Source organism: Akebia trifoliata, chromosome 11 (assembly GCF_017979445.1).
Source record: "Akebia trifoliata isolate Shusen 1 chromosome 11, ASM1797944v1, whole genome shotgun sequence".
NCBI lineage: Eukaryota > Viridiplantae > Streptophyta > Magnoliopsida > Ranunculales > Lardizabalaceae > Akebia > Akebia trifoliata.
In genome coordinates this window covers 34,209,570-34,229,499 of record NC_141385.1, presented here as the reverse complement: position 1 = coordinate 34,229,499, position 19,930 = coordinate 34,209,570, and the positions used below count along the sequence as shown (strand labels likewise).

General features: G+C 34.6%; 1 pseudogene; it reads right to left on the bottom strand.

Moving 5' to 3' along the window:
• Positions 1–2,613: 2,613 nt before the first annotated feature.
• On the bottom strand, positions 2,614–19,497 carry LOC147391341 (uncharacterized; annotated as a pseudogene).
• Positions 19,498–19,930: the final 433 nt, after the last annotated feature.

Here is a 19,930-nt window from a genome sequence, read left to right as displayed (position 1 = left end):
ATATGCTCTTTTGGCCTCTTCAATACCCACTGAACCTGCTCTAAAATACAATGGTTGGAAAATGGCTGTCCTTGAAGAAATGAATGCCCTTGCTACTAACGATACTTGGGAGCTTGATCCTCAGTCTTCCAACATGAATGTTGTGGGTTGTCGTTGAGTCTTCAGTACCAAGTTACGGGCTGATGGTGGGCTAGAGTGACTCAGGACCCGCCTTATTACCAAAGGTTTTAATCAGAAGGAAGGAGTGGATTTTTGTGAAACCTTCAGCCCTGTTATTAAACCAGGTAGTATCCGCACTGTTCTAACTATTGCTACCGTGAAAGGTTGGTTTATTCATCAATTGGACGTTAAAAATGCATTCCTTTATGGCCATTTACGAGCACTAGTCTATATGACTCAACCTCCGGGTTTTGTTGATTCCTCTAAGCTTGATTTTGCGTGTCATATAAAATGTGCCTTGTATGGTCTTAAACAACTTCCACGAGCTTGGTTTGACTATTTTAGCACATTTTTGCTTAGATGTGGATTTTTTTGCAATGTTGTAGACTCATCTCTCTTTGTTTACAAACATGGCGGGTCTACTATGGTTCTCCTCTTATATGTAGACGACATAATTCTCACAGGAGACAGCCAATCTCTACTTGATGATTTAGTACAAGCTCTTGGCCGTACATTTTCAATGCAAGACCTTGGTTCGTTGCATTATTTTTTGGGTATCATACTCCTGAAGGCTTGTTTCTCTCTCAATCCAAATATGCATGTGATCTTCTTCATTGGGCAGGTATGGACTCTTAAAAGCATTTCAACACCAATGGCAGTTAAGTTGATGAGCCTCAAAGGTAATAATGCTACTTATCCTGATGCCACATATTATTGAAGCATTGTAGGTGCTTTGCAATATCTCACGATGACCAGACCGGATCTTTCACACTATGAATAGGGTGTGTCAATATATACACAATCCAACTAATGATCATCTTCGATTGGTGATACGTATTTTGCGTTTTGTTAGTGGTACCCTAGTCTTTGTCTTTGAATTCTCTCCAATAGTAATCTAGATCTTTATGCCTTTTCTGATGCAGATTGGGCTGGTTGCCCAGCTTCTAGACAGTCTACGACTGGATATTGCACATTCCTTGTTTCAAAATGTATCTCTTGGAGTACTAAGAAGTAGCTGACTGTAGCTCATTTAAGCGCGGAAGCGGAATATCGTGCAATGGCATCTACAACAGTTGAAATCACTTGGTTGTGTTTCATTCTTTGTGATCTTAGCATTGTTCAATTGCATCCGTCAGTGCTGTTTTGTGATAGCATTAGTGCACTCCCCTGTATTTCATGCTTGTACGAAGCATATTGAGATTGACTACCACTTCGTCTGCGAGAAGGTGGCACTTGGATCCTTGGTTACGCGTTTCGTCCGATCTCGGCAATAGTTTGCCGATATCTTTACAAAACCATTGCCTCGAGATTTGTTTCATACTTTATGGATCAAACTTGGCCTGTGGTTGACCCCCCAATTCAGTTTGAAGGGGAGTATAGAAAACTCTGGTCTTATCTCACGATTGAAGGAGCAAATGAAGCAAAGCATGATTCATTCCATGCTCCATGTAGCATGTTAAACAATACAAACATAGCTACCATTAAGGAATTGATTCAGCCCACATAAGATTTTCTTAGATGTTGGTTTCCATTTAGGTTTATTGTAATCCTTAATTTCCTCTTTTGTATATTCTTTCTTTCAATGAGTTTTCCTTAAATAAGGAAACTCAATATTGCTGTAACTTATTTTCTCTTTGTTTATATATACAAAGATAATTCTTGGTTCTGCCTCACCAATAGGTACATAAAATTGGGTTACAGATCCAAATGTTATTGGATCTGGTTTGGATCCTAATATTAAGATCCAATAAAATAAATAAATCCAAAGCTTACCGGATCAATTCTAGATCAAGTCCTTATCTGATTGGTACCAAATCGACCCTGATCCAATCTGAACAATGGGATGGGCAAGACCTGATTTCAAACATATATATATAAATAAATGAAAATACTGAAAATATAAATAAATTTCTAAATAATGCTGAAGTTAACTCAAAATTGTACGTCATATTGCACATCTTGACGTTAAAGTATGGTGCTTGATTCGTATCTCAATGAAAAGCATCTATGGTATCTACTCACTTTCACGTTTGGATATGGTTCCTCTGCACTTCCTATGATCACTCCAACACAACTCTAAATTTTTATATGGAGTCGTGCTAGAGCGATCTCAAGGTTGGACCTCATATCGGACATCTTGACGTGAAAGTCGATAGGAACCACATATGCTTTTTCACTCGTATCTCAAGAAAATGCATCTATGTTTCCCATACACTTTCACATTAGGGTGTGCACTGTGAGATCCAATCTTGAGGCACTTCAGCATTATTCTTTCATGAGTCGTGCCGGAGTAACATTGAAATTGACATTGTTTGGGACATTGGTGAGCATAGAACCAAAGATGCTTCTCACTTGTATCTTGACGAAAAGTAACTATGGTTCTAGAGACACATCCACGTCAGCAATGTCCCATACACGTCAATTTCAATGTTCCGCTCCGTTCCGTTCGGTAGGTTATGCGTTCCTCGCTCCGTTCAGACTGCAACACTCCCCTCTCTCCACTCCGGCTTCACGCCAGCATCCGCCTGCTTTCTTTATATACGTGTTCCACTCAATATGAGCCACATACTACAACACAAACAATATGAAAGATTATAGTCCCAGTACATTTCTATGAAATTGTTTTCCAAATTAATTTCAAGTGAAAAAAGAAAAAGTCATGGCACAATTTCTCCCCACCATACACATCAGATACAGATTCGCAGCCCATACTCAAATCTAACAGAAAGTGAATCTATTTGGCCAATGTATATTCCTGTCCCTTTAGATGTGGCACATCTGTTCCATTAGATGGAAACCTGGGATCCTCACCTATAGTAAGTCAATCCACGTCGATTAATTCATTTAGATGGATCTTTCAGGGGAACTATCCAATAGTGGGCCTTATTCTAGAACCCCTTTTTTATTTTTCCTTCGGTTGGGAAGTTGGATTTTAACCCCAAGAATTTAAAGTTGCATTACAGTATGTCAACCCACTAACCTTATACTAGACTCTTAAATGTGACAGCCTTAACTTCTAGAATAGATCCCTGAACTTGGAGAACTTAACACTAAAAATAATTGAGTAATCTTGAGGAGAACGTACTCTATAGCTTACCACTTACACTTGAGTTACCACATGTACACAAGCCGAGATTCATATTAAGACCTCATGCCCTGGGCTCAACAATCTTGCTCATCAGTTCAACCTGTACAAACTCAGCAACTTCCCGCATCTTCCTTCGACCCCATAATTCACCCACAACAGCATTCCATGTGACCTCATCAGGGACACACCCTTCGAGCACCATTTCATTAACAATCCGAGCAGCTTTGTGCACATCTCCTTTCTTACAAGAACCACTCACAAGAGAATTAAAGGTCTCACCATTGATTGAGATTCCTCGGGTATGCATGCTTATGTAAACTTGAAAGGCTCTGTCCAGATCATTCTTGGTACAAAGTCCTTGGACTACGATATTATGAATCTTGACATGAAGAGTCCATGTTATACGACTGGGTGAGATTCCACCAAGGGACATCTCATCAAGGAAGTTTGCGGCCTCCTGGAACCTAGAGGAATCACATAGACCTTCTATGATCTTACCAACAACCCCACATCAGGTTTCAAGCCATGAAGCTTCATTCTATCAAGAATCTCTACTGCTTCTTGAAGCTTTCCTTCTATACATAGTCCATTAATTAAAGTCTAGAAGTTATTGTGTTGGGTGAATGGCATTTACCGATCGTCTTTTCGAGTAGCTCCATGGCTTGTGAAGATCGCCTACCTTTGAAGAGACCCTCCATTAAAGAACTGAAAGTAACCACATTGGGTTCAATACGTTCGCTACTCATCTCTTATAACAATTCCATAGCTTCATCCAAATTGTTGGACAGACAGAGACCATGAATCAAAGATGTGTATGTAACAACTGTTAGTGTACAACCTTAGTTTCCATTTCTTTGAATATTTCTTTTGCTTCATTAATCATTCCAAATTTGCAAAACTCACGTTTTTATCATTGACGGCTTTCACATTACTGAAACTACTTTATCTGATTTCATTGGGCTCTTTTCATTTTCTTACTTTTTCAGTTTAAGTATTTTTACTTTGATTTTATCTTTTTCACATTTTTTTATTTTTTATCTTTCAACTTTTTTTCACACATCACCATTTATTTTGTATTCTTTTTCAAAAAGTAGGTAGTCATTTTCAAGGTACCCAATCTAATCCTATAGTTGTTGTCCAAGTCATACTAACCACAGTTCTTCTTTTGTTTTAATCAGCCAACTAAAGGACATGGAAGTCATAGTTTACTATACTAGATTTTCCCTAACATTCTAGAGAGAGAAAATGTCGACTCTTATTTTATAAAATCTTATTTTTCTAGTAACTCAATCAGAAGTGTCTTGAATTTTTCAAAGTAATCTTTTTATGATTTTTTTAATGAGGAATAACCAAAAAGAACTTATGATAAAAAATTAGGACATGAGCCTGAGATTTGAAATTCAAACTAACCCAATACCCTCAAACCTAAATAAAATATTGTCCTCAATATGTAAACAATAAGGAAATAGATAGATAAAAGGTAGATCATACCTGATATGGAATTGGCATTAAATCACAAAATATTATTACAACTGATCTAAAAAGATTGAAAGTTATAACAATGATAAGTTCCAAAACAGTTTTGCATAAATGAAATCCTACCTAAGAATTGAAAAATAACCTAATAAAAAATTAAAAACATCCTAATTAAAAAAATAAAGATATCTTAAGTGTCAGTAAAATGGATTTGCTGACCAACTATTCAAGGGTTGCCTTCCAAAAAGCGTTAAGTTTATTGTCTTCAGGCAGACAAAGACGTGAGTCTAATCTTGGTACACAGGATCACTTAAAATGGAATCTTGTTCTTGGGACGTTGGGAAATGGAGAAAGGGTTTCAATCTTGGGTTGTTAGCCTGAAAAGTACTACCATCTTTCGGATTAAGTATCTCGATGTTTCTATGTAGGTAAATATGATGAACCACGAAGGGTCCTGTCTATCGAGATTTTAACTTTTCAGGGAACATATGTCATCAAGAGTTGTAAAGCAACACCTTTTGACCTGCATGAAATGTTTTTCTACGAATGTATTTATTATGTCAAGGTTTGGTGCCATCTTTGTACAGTTTTGCATAATCATAGGCATTGTTACATAATTCTTCTAACTCTGAGAGTTAGAGTTTTCTATGCTTACTTGCCTTAGCAAGGTCAAAGTTAAAGTAGTTCACCGCCCAATGGGCTCTATATTCAAGTTTTACTAGAAGATGACAAGCTTTACCAAAGACTAGTCGATAAGAAGACATGCTAATTGGGATTTTGAAAGATGTTCTATAGACCCTAGGGGTACACATTGGATTGGGTAAATCCGATAACCGAACCAATCCGAAGCTTTTGGATTGGATTGGTTCGGATTGAACACATTCATTGTTCGGGTACAGATCAACCAAAAAAATCCGGTTGATTTGGTTCGGTTCCGAATTAAGGATATAACAGAATCGAACCAATCAAAATCCTAACCAATTTTATATATATATATATATATATTTAAAAATAAAAATTTTATTTTCTTTATTTCTCTCTTCTTCTTCGAGTAGAACTTAGAAGAAGTCTGAAATTGAAAACCTAACCGTTGTTGTTCTCATTCTCGTTTGTTTCCCTCGCTCACTTCACCTTGCCACCTCATCGAAAAACAAAGGTAACTCTCTCTCTCTTTGAAAACCTAGCTGCCGTCATTCTCATTCGTCTCGAAAACGAAAAGTCTCGTTCGATTTACAGAATAGTCTGCAATGCGATTTCCTTTCTTAACTTATTTAGCCAAATAAACAATAAAGAGTTAAAGACAGACTAAAAATCGACATATTTAAAAATCCTATTTCATAATTCGTCAAAAGATTTTTTACAGAAAATTTAGAACAGAAAATTTCGGATGTTCCTTTCTATTCGAATAGAAAATTTAGAATAAAAATTTCAGAACAGAAATTTCAGAACAAAATTTTAGAATAGAATAGAAATTTATGATGTTCCTTTATATTCAAACATAAATTTTAGAATAGAAATTTCAAAACATAAAATTTTAATTTTATATTTTCGACGAACCAGAGAAATGGAGAGGTGGAATAGAATTGAAATTTTTTATATTCCTTTCTATTAAAACATAAATTTTAGAATAAAAATTTGTTATTTTATATTTTCGACGAACTAGAGAAATGGAGAGGTGGAATTCTCTAATCTCCATTCTCTTTAAAGAATAAACATTAAAGAGACCAAAAGCCCGAGACTACCTTGAGGAGGTGGAATTCAATTGGACTCTTTCTAATCTCCTAACACATTTCACGATTCACGAATGAATAGCATCCAACAAACTAAATTGGGAGGCTTGATACAAATCTTAAGATCATCTGCTGCACTTGGATTCCGTAAAATCAATATAAAAAAGGTGATTTAAAATATTACTACAATTTAGAACTTCAACCAAAATGGGGGCATAACTTAGCTACTTAGTTAGCAGAGAATCATTCTAAACATTTAAAAGCCACTACTGAGTAGTTTTCAATAAACCTTAAGAGACAATTTTTTTTAAAATAAAAAATATCTTTTGCTAAAAAAAATATATCAAAAGTTATTTTAACTAGTGTAAAATTTGACCCAACTCTAATACACTCAATGCTTCTTTCTCTATTCTTATAATTGGTTGCTTCTTAGTTATATTTTTTAACTATTTTTTTTTCATAAACAGAAATAAATACACCAAAACCATGAGAAACTAACATTAAAGTATTAACTCTTTAAATGTAATACTCTATATAATTGCTTTGATACGCGTCTCATCACATATCAAAATACAAACTCTTTAAATGTAATGCACTATATAATTGCTTTAATGTTATGTTTTCCTTCATATGGTATTATAGCTATTGGTCTTATTGTTAAATAACATTTTCTTTCCATTTTCATTAATTATGGATCTTTGAATTATAAGAATTTCTTTATCGATCACTCCCCCATCCATGGAATTTTCATTTTTTAAAATAAATTCTAGTAATTTTATATGTATTGGTAGACCGATGTAAGATCAGACTAAGGGTTTATTATTTTTGTTAAATGTCAAGTATCGAAGGCACGAACGTTCCAACTTCTAGTTTTGAACCAATTGTTGCTTATAATTCTACAATTGGTAATGGCACTGCAACCTCAAAAGTAGATATAAGTCCTACTCGAAAGAAATCTCATAGACCAAAATCTGATGTTTGGGATTATTTTGTCAAAATAAAAATTGATAAATGCGGCAAGGTAGAAAGGGCTAAATGCAATTATTGTGGTACAGATTATGGGTATTCAAGTGCTAACGGGACTACCACATTAAGAAAACATTTGAGTAAATATTCCAAGTATCAATACAATGATGACAAAAGATAAAAACTTTTATCAATTCAAAAGGTAGGACAAGAAGGAGATAGTAATCTTACCGTTTGAAAATTTGATCAAGAGTTGTGTAGAGATGCCTTGACTAGGATGATTATTATTGATAAATTACCTTTTAAGATTGCTGAACGTGAAGGATTTCGATTCTTTTTAAGTGTGTTGTAGCCTAAATTTTAATTAGTATCTCGCACCACGGTGGTAAAAGATTGCTTACAATTGTATGCAGCTGAGAAGAAGAAGTTAAAGAACTTGTTGAATAGTTCTATGTATAGAGTTTCCCTCACAACAGATTTGTGGACTTCTTTACAAAAAATCTCATATATGTATCTTACTGCACATTTTATAGATAAATATTGGAAATTACATAAAAGGATAATTAACTTTTGTACAGTTACGAGTCATAAAGGTGAGGAAATTAGTAAAATGATCGAGTTATGTTTATTTCATAGAGTATAGAGAATGTGTGCGCTATTACGGTTGATAATGCAAGTTCCAACGATGTTGCCATAAGATACATGAAGAAAAAGCTAAATAAAATACATGATTGCATTTTAGATGGTGAGTTCTTGCATATGACATGTTGTACGCATATATTGAATTTGATTGTGAAGGATGGGATGAATGATGTGCATGATTCGATTGTTAAAATTCGTGGTATTGTAAAATATGTTAGAAGTTCTCCTGCAAGAGCTCAACAGTTCAAAAAGTGTGTTGACCAAGAAAGAATCACGTGTAAGAGTTTTTTGGTTATTGATGTTTCAACTAGGTGGAATTCAACATACCTTATGTTGAATACTACAGTAAAGTTTTAAAAAGTATTTGAATGATTGGAAGAACAAGAACCACAGTTTAGCAATGAACTCAAAGATGGGCTTCCCACCGAAGAAGATTGGAATTATGCTCGAGTATTAGCTAAGTTTTTGCAAACTTTTTACAAAGCTTCTAAACACATGTCAAGCTCGTTGTATGTAACTGCTAATACGTATTTTCATGAAATTTGTGCTATTGAAAGCACTATTTCTTATTGGTCTAAAAGCCTTGATTCCTGCTTGAGTTCTATGTCAATAAAGATGAAGGAAAAAATTTGATAAATACTGGGGGAACATTGATAAAGTAAACTTGATGATATTGGTTGCGGTAGTGTTAAATCCTTGTTACAAGTTGAAGTATGTCAAATTTTGCTACTCAAACCTTTATACACCCACGAAGGTTGATGGCTTGGTTAAGAAGGTAAGGAAAACAATGAATCAAATTTTTTAACAATATCAACTTCATGATTCAACTCTAGTTGCTTCTTCATCTGATTTTACTCAGAATTCAAAAGAGATGGATCTTGGTCGACCAAGTAGTGAACTTAGTATGCAAAGTATCTCCAATCCGAATTTCTAGGACAAATGGAAGAAGAAGAAAGTGTGGAATACAAATCGGAAGTGGATAAATATTTGGAAGAGAGAGTAGAAAAGCAAGACTTGAATTTTGAAATTTTGAATTGGTAGAAAATGAATTATTTTAAATATCCCATTTTTTCTAAGGTGGCACGAGATTTATTATCCATTCTTGTTTCTACTGTTGCTTCTGAGAGTACTTTTAGCACTAGAGGTCGTATACTAGATTAATTTCGAAGCTCCCTAACCCCAAAGCTAGTGGAATGCTTAATTTGTGAACAAGATTGGTTACGTGCTTCATCTCTTCCATTTGATATTGAAGAGATGCTAGAGGAACTTGAAGAAGTTGAGTCAGGTAACCTTTTATTTTTGTTATTTTGTCATTTTAGCTCATTTATAAAATTATAGTACTTTTATTTAATGAAAATTCATTTCATTTTATTTTTACAGTCATTACAGATGATGAAATCTTTCCATGTGGTTAATGATTAGTTGATTTTCAAATGCCTCTTCATTTGCGACTATAGGTAAATTACTTTTATAAAATTATAGTTATGAAGTAAATTGCTTTTTAAATACCTATTCAATAATGAATTAATGATGATGTTTATTTTTCTATTTTTAGGTCTTATGGGTTGGAGCATGAAGAAGACATGGAATAAATTTACTTGATTTTAGTTATAATTTCCATTTTGGATTGACTTATATTATATAAGACATATGTTCATGAGTGTATTTATTTTTATGTGTGAGACATTTGTTTTGTTTGATGGATGATTCTTATTTGAATTTATTTTTGGAATTGAAGTTGGATTGGCATAAACATGAATTGTGGTTAAGTATTTATTCACTTATTCATTTTCTATTGTTTATTTGCTTGATTTTTATATTTTTTTCATATTATATTTGTTTTTGTTATGCCTTTTGATTAAAATCATTAATGATTGTGAATTTATTTATTCATTTAATGTTTTTACTTTCTAATATTTAATATTAGTTAGCATAAATGCATAATTGTCTTATTTATGTTGTTGTAGATTGATATATTTTCTTGATTGATGATAGATTCGACTCTAAACAAGCAACAAGCAACATTTGAATTTAAGAATGACTTTAATCTTCAATCATCCCTTACAAAGTAAGTGTTAAATGATTTTTATTTTCTAATTTTTTTCATGATTTTTATTTTTAATGTGTTAAAAATAATAAGTATTTTGGATTGGTTCATTATTTTTTCATGATTTTTATTACTATTGAAAATAATAAGTATGAGAACTGAGAACCGATCCGAACCAAGATTGGATTGGATTAGATTGGTTCGGTTCTATAAGGTAATTGGATTGGTTCAGTTTCAAAGTTGTAGAACCGATTATATTTGGTTCGATTCTAATTTTGCCAAAATCTGAACCAATCCGAACCATGTGCACCCCTAATAGGCCCATAGTGCATCAATCAATCATACAGACTAATATTTCCTTGTGCGATTGACTATTTTTTCAAGAATGGTGTTTACCTCTCAATTTGAAATTTCGACTTACCCACTCGTTTATAGGTGATATGGGTGGCTACTTTGTGAACTATTGCGTATTTACGCATCAGAATTTCAAAAATCCGATTACAAAAGTGTTTACCTCCGTCACTAATTATTGCGTGTGGTATACCAAATCTGGCAAACACTGTATTTTTAAGAAATTGAACAATGACTTTATGATTATTAGATCGACGGGTTGTGGCTTCTACCTATTTCGACACATAGTCTACTACAAATAAAATGTATTGAAATCCGTGTGAAATGGGAAAGGGACCCATAAAATCTATGTCCCATACATCGAAGATTTCGATGATTAGGATTGGTTGTTGGGGTATCTCATTCCTGTTGGTAATCTTGCCTAATCGTTGACATCTATTACAAGTCTCACCAAATAGGTGAGCAACTTAAATGTCCATCACATGCGTGGTTGTGGTGTAACTCAAGAATGCTTTTCTGATATCCATTAGGTATACACAGTCTGATTATTTGGTCTGGGAAATTAAAAGCGCCCTCGATCCGCAGGGTGTGCGGATCCACTTTTTATTTTTAAGGTTTGGGAGTCGCCACCTAGTTATTACAATCTAGGAACCGAGCATTGACTCTAACAGATAAAAATAACTAATCTACAAATAAAAAGAAACTATGGTCTGGGGATCATGTTACGGGGTTGGAAGGTATTAGGCACCAACCCCGCCCGGCAAACGCTAGTCTCTACTATTACCCAAAAAATGATTACATTGCTAAAAAGACTTAAAACAAATAAATAAAATAAATAGAATAAAAATATTCATATACGATGATCGCAACGATTTGTTCCCTCAGAATTGGTATAATGACTCCTTGTAAAATACTCATTACTTTATTTTCGTCGCTCGATCTACTTCGGATCTCTAAAATGAAGTACCTCCTTCTTAGATTTGAGTATTTCCTAAAAAATTTTGATGGATTTCTGAGTATTTTTTGGAGGGTTTTTGGAAGTTTTTCTACAAAACTTAAGGTTTAGATGATAAGTAGGAAGTTAAGACTTTAAAATCAGGATTTGGGGAAGACTAAGGTGACTTTTTGACCTACTTTTTCTAGGGTATATTTAGACCTACAAAATTAAGTTGTGGAGGCTCCTATTTATAGATTTTTTTGAAAGAATTAGGGTTTGACTAGGTCTCCTTTTAGATTAGGTGAATTAGGATTTTGACTTAAGTCTTGTTTGATTAACTAGATTTCTTTATATTAAGGTTTCAATTAGGATTTTGGCTTAAGTCTTATGAGATTGACTTGATCTTTTAAATTAGGCTTTAATTCATACGTACAATAAAAGAATATATTTTTTATTTTTGAAGAACCCACCTTAATTATATTTTAATTATTTAGGCCCTCAGATGGAGTGGTCTTTTAATAAATATCAGGGGGCTCCACTTAAATAAGTGGGCAAGCATCAACAATTTTGCCTAAAGGCTTGATTGATTAATTTTCTTAGTTCAGATTTTTAAATTAATTTTATTAAAGTTTCACTTTACGTTAACTAATGTTTTATTTATTAATTTTGAAATTTAAAATTGTTAAAATTAAAAAATTACTGTTTTACCCCCGAAGAGGACTTTTATGTTTCAAGTCATTTTTCAATGTTCTGAGATGTTTTGGAATTGATTTTTTGTAAGAAATTTGATGGGATTATCGATTTGTGTCATTTATTATTTTTTTTTTGCATTAAACGATTGTGAATCCTATGAGGGGCATTTTTGTAATTTTGTCGAATTTGGTGAAAATTGGCAGAATGATTTATTTAGTTTCAATTTGTTGTTTTATGTGTTCAAAAGGGTTTTCCTAAGTGTAATGTGGACTCTAAGGATGTTTTGAAGTTAGGGGTATTTTGGTAATTTGATCATTTTTTAGTGATTTTTATCGTAAAACTTCTTTTTATCTCAAAAATGATGATTTTTATGTCTTTGGAGTTATATTGTCCTAGCGCAGTGTAGTTTCTACAGTTTTGTTAGTTTGAGATACCTCATCCGAATTTCTAAAACATATCTAACAACAAAATAGAGTATTGGAATATTCATTTATCATTGGGAACCGTCGCAATCGGGTTGACGAGTTGATTAATCAGGTGAGTGCAAAAATGGGATGTCTACAGATGCCCCTCTTTCGCAGAGGATTGAAATAAACTAGATAGCAAATCTATTTTGGTAGATAATGTGATATCCGAATGCCAAAGCTAGTAACAGTTCATTTTGAAATCTTACAAAAGCTTAAAAAGTCTGACGAAGCCCAATGATAATTATGAATTCAGATGCATGATAAGCCAATAAATGCCCAATTTTTCAAACTTTGAACTCGATAATACCGAGTATTTAATTAATTCAAGCCTGAAAAGCATAACTCCAATAAGTTCAAGTCCAAGAATTGAGACTCCGACTCTTTTTGAATCATAGAATGAGTAGGTTTTTTAAAGTGCCTACAAACTTAAGTTCGAGTCCAAGAAACGAGACTCCAACTTTTTGAATAATAGAATGAGTAGGTTTTTTAAAGTGCCTACAAACCTAAGTTCGAGTCCGAGAAACGAGACTCCAACTTTTTGAATCATAGAATGAGTAGATTTTTTTAAGTGCCTACAAACCTAAGTTCGAGTCCGAGAAACGAGACTCCAACTTTTTGAAGCATAGAATGAGTAGGCTTTTTGAAATGCCTACAAACCTAAGTTCGAGTTCGAGAAACGAGACTCCAACTTTTTGAATCATAGAATGAGTAGGCTTTTTAAAGTGCCTACAAACTTAAGTTCGAGTCCGAGAAATGAGACTCCAACTTTTTGAATCATAGAATGAGTAGGTTTTTTGAAGTGCCTACAAACCTAAGTTCGAGTCCGAGAAACGAGACTCTAACTTTTTGAATTATAGAATAAATTGACAGGATTGTTTAAGTTCTTGTAAACCTTAGCTAGAGTTCAATAAACGAGACTCAAATATTTTTTGGACTCTAAAAAAGAATTTTGATAGGATTTAATGAAATTTCTACATCACCTATCTCGTTATTCAAACTCACCATAATTCAATATTGTCTGATTGTCTTTATTGCGTATGTACATTTCAATTTGAATCATCATTGTCAGTAAGAGGAGATCTCAAGGACCTGACATTCTTTTTCTAATCGAGGAGAGTTTATTCTCAATGATCTGATAGAATACTCAGTAAGTATCACACCATTGCACACATGTGCACTTTTACTTTAGTCAAGGAAAATTTTCTAAAATTCAAGGATCTGACATCATCAATGAGAGTTCAAGCTCTAAGACCTGACAACTTATAGTTCGAGGAGAGTTTTACCTTCAAGGATCTGAATGCCTCGACGAATTGCTAAATCAGGCTACAAAATGAATTATCATTAGCTTTGGCATTCAGATATCGCACTATTTACCAAAATAGATTTGTTATTTAGTTTGCTTCAACCCTCTGTCAAAGAGAGGCATCTGTAGACACCCCATTTTTGCACTCGCCTAATTAATCAATTCATTAACCTGATCGCGACGACTCCCAATGATGGATGATTATTCCAATGCTTTATTTGTTACTAGATTTGTTTCAAAAATTCAGATAAGGTATCTCAAACTAACAAAACTGTAGAAACAACACTACGCCAAAAACATAGAAATCATCATCTTGCAAACAAAATGAAGCTTTACGATAAAAATGACTAAAAAATTATCGAATTACCAAAATACCCTTAATATTAAAATATCCTTAGAGCCCTTTTACGCTTAGGAAACCTCATTCGAACACATAAAACAACAAAATGAAATCAAATAAACTATTTCGCCACTTTTCACCAGATTCGACAAAATTATGAAAATACCCCTCATAGGGTTTGCGATCATTTCATGCCAAAAAATTCGTAAATGATACAAGCCAATAATCCCATGGAATTCCTCACGAAAAATCGATTCCAAAACATCCCGAAACATCTAAAATCGACTTGAATGCAAAAGTTCTCTTCGGGGACAAAACGATAATTTTTTAATTTTGAAATTAATAAATAAAATATTAATTAACGTAAAGTAAAACCTTAATAAAATTAATTTAAAAATCTAAACCAAGTCAATCTCATAAGACTTAAGTCAAAACCCTAATTAAAATCTAAACCAAGTCAATCTCAAAAGACTTAAGTCAAAACCTTAATTAAAACCCTAACCAAGTCAATCTCATAAGACTTAAGTCAAAACCGTAATTGAACCCTAATCTAAAAAGACCAAGTTAATCTCATAAGACTTAAGTCAAAACCCTAATTGAAATCCTAATCTAAAAGAACTTAGTCAATCTTATAAAAATTAAGTCAAAACCCTAATTCATATTATCTAAGAGGAGACCTAGTCAATCCCTAATTCTTCCAAAAAATTCTATAAATATAGAGTCTCCACAACCTAATTTCGTAGGTCAAAATAAACCCTAGAAAAAGTAGGTCAAAAAATCTCCCTAACCTTCTCCAAACCCTAATTTTGAAGCCTTAACTCCCTATCTATCATCCAAACCCCAGCTTTTACTCAAAAAATCCCCAGAAATCCTCCAAAAACACTCAAAAATCCCTTGAAAAGTCAGAAAACAATCAAATTTAGAAAAAAGATACTTCAACTTGGAGATCAGAAACAGATCTAGTGATGGAGGAATAGCAAGGAGACTCATACAAGGACACTCTCTGCCAGTATTGAGGGAATCGTCGTAATTCGCTAAGTAATTATTTTTATTTTTTTGTTATTATTTTTAAGTCTATTTTGCAATGTAATATTATTTAAGAAAAGTAAATACCAGCGTTTGTCCAGCGGGGTTGGTGCCTAACACCTTCCAACGCCGTAACCTGATCCCCGACATATGCTCTATGTAGATCAGTATCTTATCTATTGGTAAAGTCAATATTTGATTCCTAGACCGTAATAACTAGGTGGCAACTCCCAAATCTCAAAAATCAAAAGTGGATTTGCACACCCTACAGATCGAGGACGCTTTCAATGAACTGAGATGCTAATCTTAGTATGATTTGTCGTTCCTTCCTTGATACTTTTTTTTTCAGGAATTCTTATTTTTTCAACATTCTTTTTATATTTGTATGCCATGACTTTCCATCGGGTAGTTGAGTAGCAATGTTGATCAGATAGCAATTGCAAGTTTGTCTTTGACTTCGACGGTGATCAGCCTCAATTTCATGCTAGGGGGCAAATGGATCGTTGAAGAGAGAATAGCTAACGCGTCAGCAAATCTATTATCTTCCCTTAACAGGTGCTAGAATAGGATAGCTTTAAACTTACTCACTAAGTTTAATAGATACTCATGATATGGCTTCAACTTTTCATCCCTAGTTTTTCAGTATTCTAACGACTGATGTATGACCAAGGCTGAATCCCCGAAAACTTCAATTTCTGTGATACCCAAATTCAAAGCAGCTTCGAGTCCAACGATGCATGCCTCATATTCGACTGTATTATTGGTGTTAGAAAATACTAACTTAATAGGGATCGGAATGTGGCATCCTTCAAGAGAAAATAGAACTGCCCTTATTCCATACCCATTCTGATTGGCGACTCCATCAAAGTATAGCTGCCATGTTTGATTATGTGACTCTTCTTCAACATGCAAGATATTCTCATATGGGAATTGATCAACAAGCCTTATTCCCTCTACCACTAGATGATCTGCTAAATATTCTGTCACAACTCTCCCCTTGATAGATTTCTACGTAACATGTAATAACAACAACAACCATCGTGTGGTTCTCTCTGTCTGTGCTGATTTCTCGAAGAGATATTTGAGAGGATCCATCCGAGAATAACAAGATAACTGAATGAGATAGCATATAGTACTGAAGTCTCTGAGTAGCCCATACCAGTGTCAAGCAAGTTTTTTCGAGGGCTGAATACTTTCGTTCATATTCTAACTTTTTTTGTTGATATAGTAGATAACCCTTTCTTTACGATTATCTTTATCATACTGTGCAAGCATGCATCACATAACTTCTTCTGTGACTAACAGATAAAGAAGAAGTGGTTCACCCGGTGTAGGTGGAACAAAAATAGGCAGATTCAAGAGGTATTCCTTGACTTGATCGAAAGCCTTTTAACATTGTTCATTTCAAACTGTTGGTTCATTCTTGTTGAGAAGCTTGAAAATAGGTTCGCAGACATTAGTGAGTCGAGCGATGAATCTACTGACATATTGGATTCTGCCTAAAAAATCTCGAATCTACTTTTCAGTCTCAGGCGGTAGCATTTCTTGGATAGCTCTAATCTTCTCAAGGTCTACTTTGATACCTCTTTGACTAATCACGAATCCCAATAATTTTTCAAAAGTTACTCCAAATACACATTTCTGTGGGTTGAGTCGGAGTCGGTATTTTTGAATCCTTGTAAGAAACTTTTCCAATGTAGTGACATGTCCTAGTCGGTCTTTAGACTTGACTATCATATCATCTACATAAACTTCGACTTCCTTATGTATCATGTCATGCAGTAAAGTCGTAACTGTTCTTTGATAGGTGACTCCAACATTTTTCAAACCAAAAGGCATGACCTTGTAGCAAAACGTTCCCTATTGTGTGATGAACAACGTTTTTTGCATATCTTGAGGATCCATTTTTATTTGATTTTACCCTAAAAATCCATCCATGAAGGACAACAAATCGTGCCCTGCCGTACTATCTACTAGAACATCTATGTGTGGTAGAGAAAAACTGTCTTTTGGGGTTGCCTTGTTTAAGTCTCTAAAATCCACAATCATTATAACTTTTCCATCCTTTTTAGGCACTGGAATGACATTAGCAATTCACTCAGGATACTCTACTACTTTCAAAAATCTAGTGTTAATTTTCTTTGTAACTTCTTCTTTAATCTTTAGGGTCCATTCTGATTTCATACGTCGAAGTTTCTGCTTAATTGGTCGAGCATCAGGATATAATGGAATTCGATGTTAAACAATATCTATGTTTACTCCCGGCATGTCCTTGTAAGACCACGCGAATACGTCTTTGAACTTTCTGAGCAATTCTACTATCCCTTTGCATTCATCAGGAAATAATGTGATCCCAATCTGAATCTCTTGAGGACTTTCTTTTGTTCCGAGGTTAATAACCTCTACTTCCTCTATTAGAGGTTGAGCTCGACGTTCATTTTCTTGTTCAAGCAATTTAATTATTTCAGGGGTAGGTTCTTCGTCAGAAGATTCTCCCTCCGAAATCAGATTATTAGTTAAATTATCATTACGCTCAGGGTAATCAGAAATTTCTTTCATTTCATTAAAAAGGGATGGAGTAACATGACTCATTGCGGACTCAAAAGACTCACTTGACTCAACAGAAACAACTAAATTACCTGACTCTATAGAAATAAAGGACTTATCAATCATGTCGGATTGAACAAGACTAATAGGACTGACAGAACCAGTCTTGACATGTAGCACAGGACTCATTACATGATAATTGGCAAGAAACCTGATCGCGGGTTTGATTACAGACTGAGGATTTGAGGTCCCCTTCTCAATTGACAACACTAAGACACTATAATCTTCAATGAACAACTGATCAATGTTGAGGGAGTCCAGGTTGATTTGTCAGTCTACAACTTCTTTTTCTTCCGCTTCTGTGTTTGCTTCCTTTTCAGGCCAATCCATACCAAAAAAGATTTCAAACCCCGGTAGACGAGTACCCGTGATGTGATCAATAAATGGCTCTGGGAACCCACAGTAACGGAAGTCTTTTCCTTCTTTTATGAAATATCTATTAAGGGTCTTACGATAAGGCTTCATTTTAATAAGATCTGTTGTGCATCATTGCCTCTTTGCACTTGTCTTGTCTCGTTTCATCTTCCAATATTGAGCACAATCTTCCTTAGTAGGTTCATATCCTAACCCAAATGTGTCGATGACTTCTTTAATCACTGATGCCTCTTTAATACCTTGTTTCTTGCGACCTAGGCACATACCAAGAAAGAACCTCATGTTCCTGAACATGTTAGTCATATAGCAATTTGAAATATTTTCGATAGGAAAATATTCTTTTACTGAGTGATCCCATTGGACTGAGCATATCTTTTCAAATTTAAACCTACTAAGTTCTACCCCCTGTTGTTCTGGCTGAATCTCAAGCAACAACTCACTCTTGACCTCGACACTGTTTACAATCCCTACAATCTCAGTATCTCCGTGAAGGGTGACCACCAGTCCATCTTTAATAAATTTAACCTTCTGATATTGTGTAGAAAGTATGGCTTTGATTTGGTATAGCCATGGTCTTCCTAATAATAGATTAAAAGAAAACTAGATGTCTATGACCTGAAATTCTACAAGAAATTCAACTATGCCTGTGGACAATTGAATGTGCAAAATTCTGAGTACATCCCTCTTGGTGTTATCATATACCCTAACACCCTGATTAGTAGGCTTGAGATCTTCAGCTTTAAATCCAAGGCAAGTAGCAGTCTTCAGAGGGCAAACATTCAGTGCACTACTGTTATCAATTAAAACCAGAGGTACCCTCATCTCGTTACAGTCGATTGTAATGTGTAACGGCTTAGTGTGGCTTGCTCCCTCTTTTGGAATATCTGAGTCTGAGAAAGACAGGATATTCTCTATAAAATTTTTTTCTACTATACTGGCCAGCTGATCTGGGGAAGTATCGAGGGGGACTTAGGCTGTACTTAGGGCTTTGAGAACGGCATCCCTATGAGTAGTGGAAGCCATGATTAAATCCCAAACCGAGATATTGGCCCTTGATTTCTTCAATTGTTTGATCACGGAGTCATCTTCTTCAATATTCTCTTTAATGGGATCCATTTTTTTCCTTGCCAAGATTGCAGAATTGTTAATACGAAGTTCTAGTGGCTTAAAGAATCTTCCTCCTCGGGTCATATGTCTAACTTCATCACAGGAAAAGGAGAATGACTCATCTTCTTCAGTCAACAAGTATGGATCTTCATCTGTCAAGGAGACAGGGCTTTTTAGGTTCATTTGAGCCAACAGGTAACAATGAATATGGGGTTACTGTAACGAGGTGGGGATAGATAGTATGCATCGTCTGAGGCTAGATCGAAGGGCTCGTAGCTTGTGGTGAAGATTTCATCAACGAAAGCTATTCCGATAATAGGGTAATTTGGTGGTTTGACTTAGATGGGATGGATGAGAGATACATGATCAAATGGTAATTGGGTGTTGGAAACCATGTTTAGGATTGGTGGAGGTTGATAGGCAGGTAATGGATTAATGGTGACATTTGGTGATGTTAGGCTAGGGATTGTGACCTTTTTGTTGTCAATAAGGTTTTGAATGGCATTGCGCAAGGTGATACATCGATCAGTGTGATGGCCAGAGTTTTGATGGAACTCACAGAACAAGTTAGAGTTGTGTCCAACTAGTAGGGGATTTGGTAAAGGTCGGGGTTGGA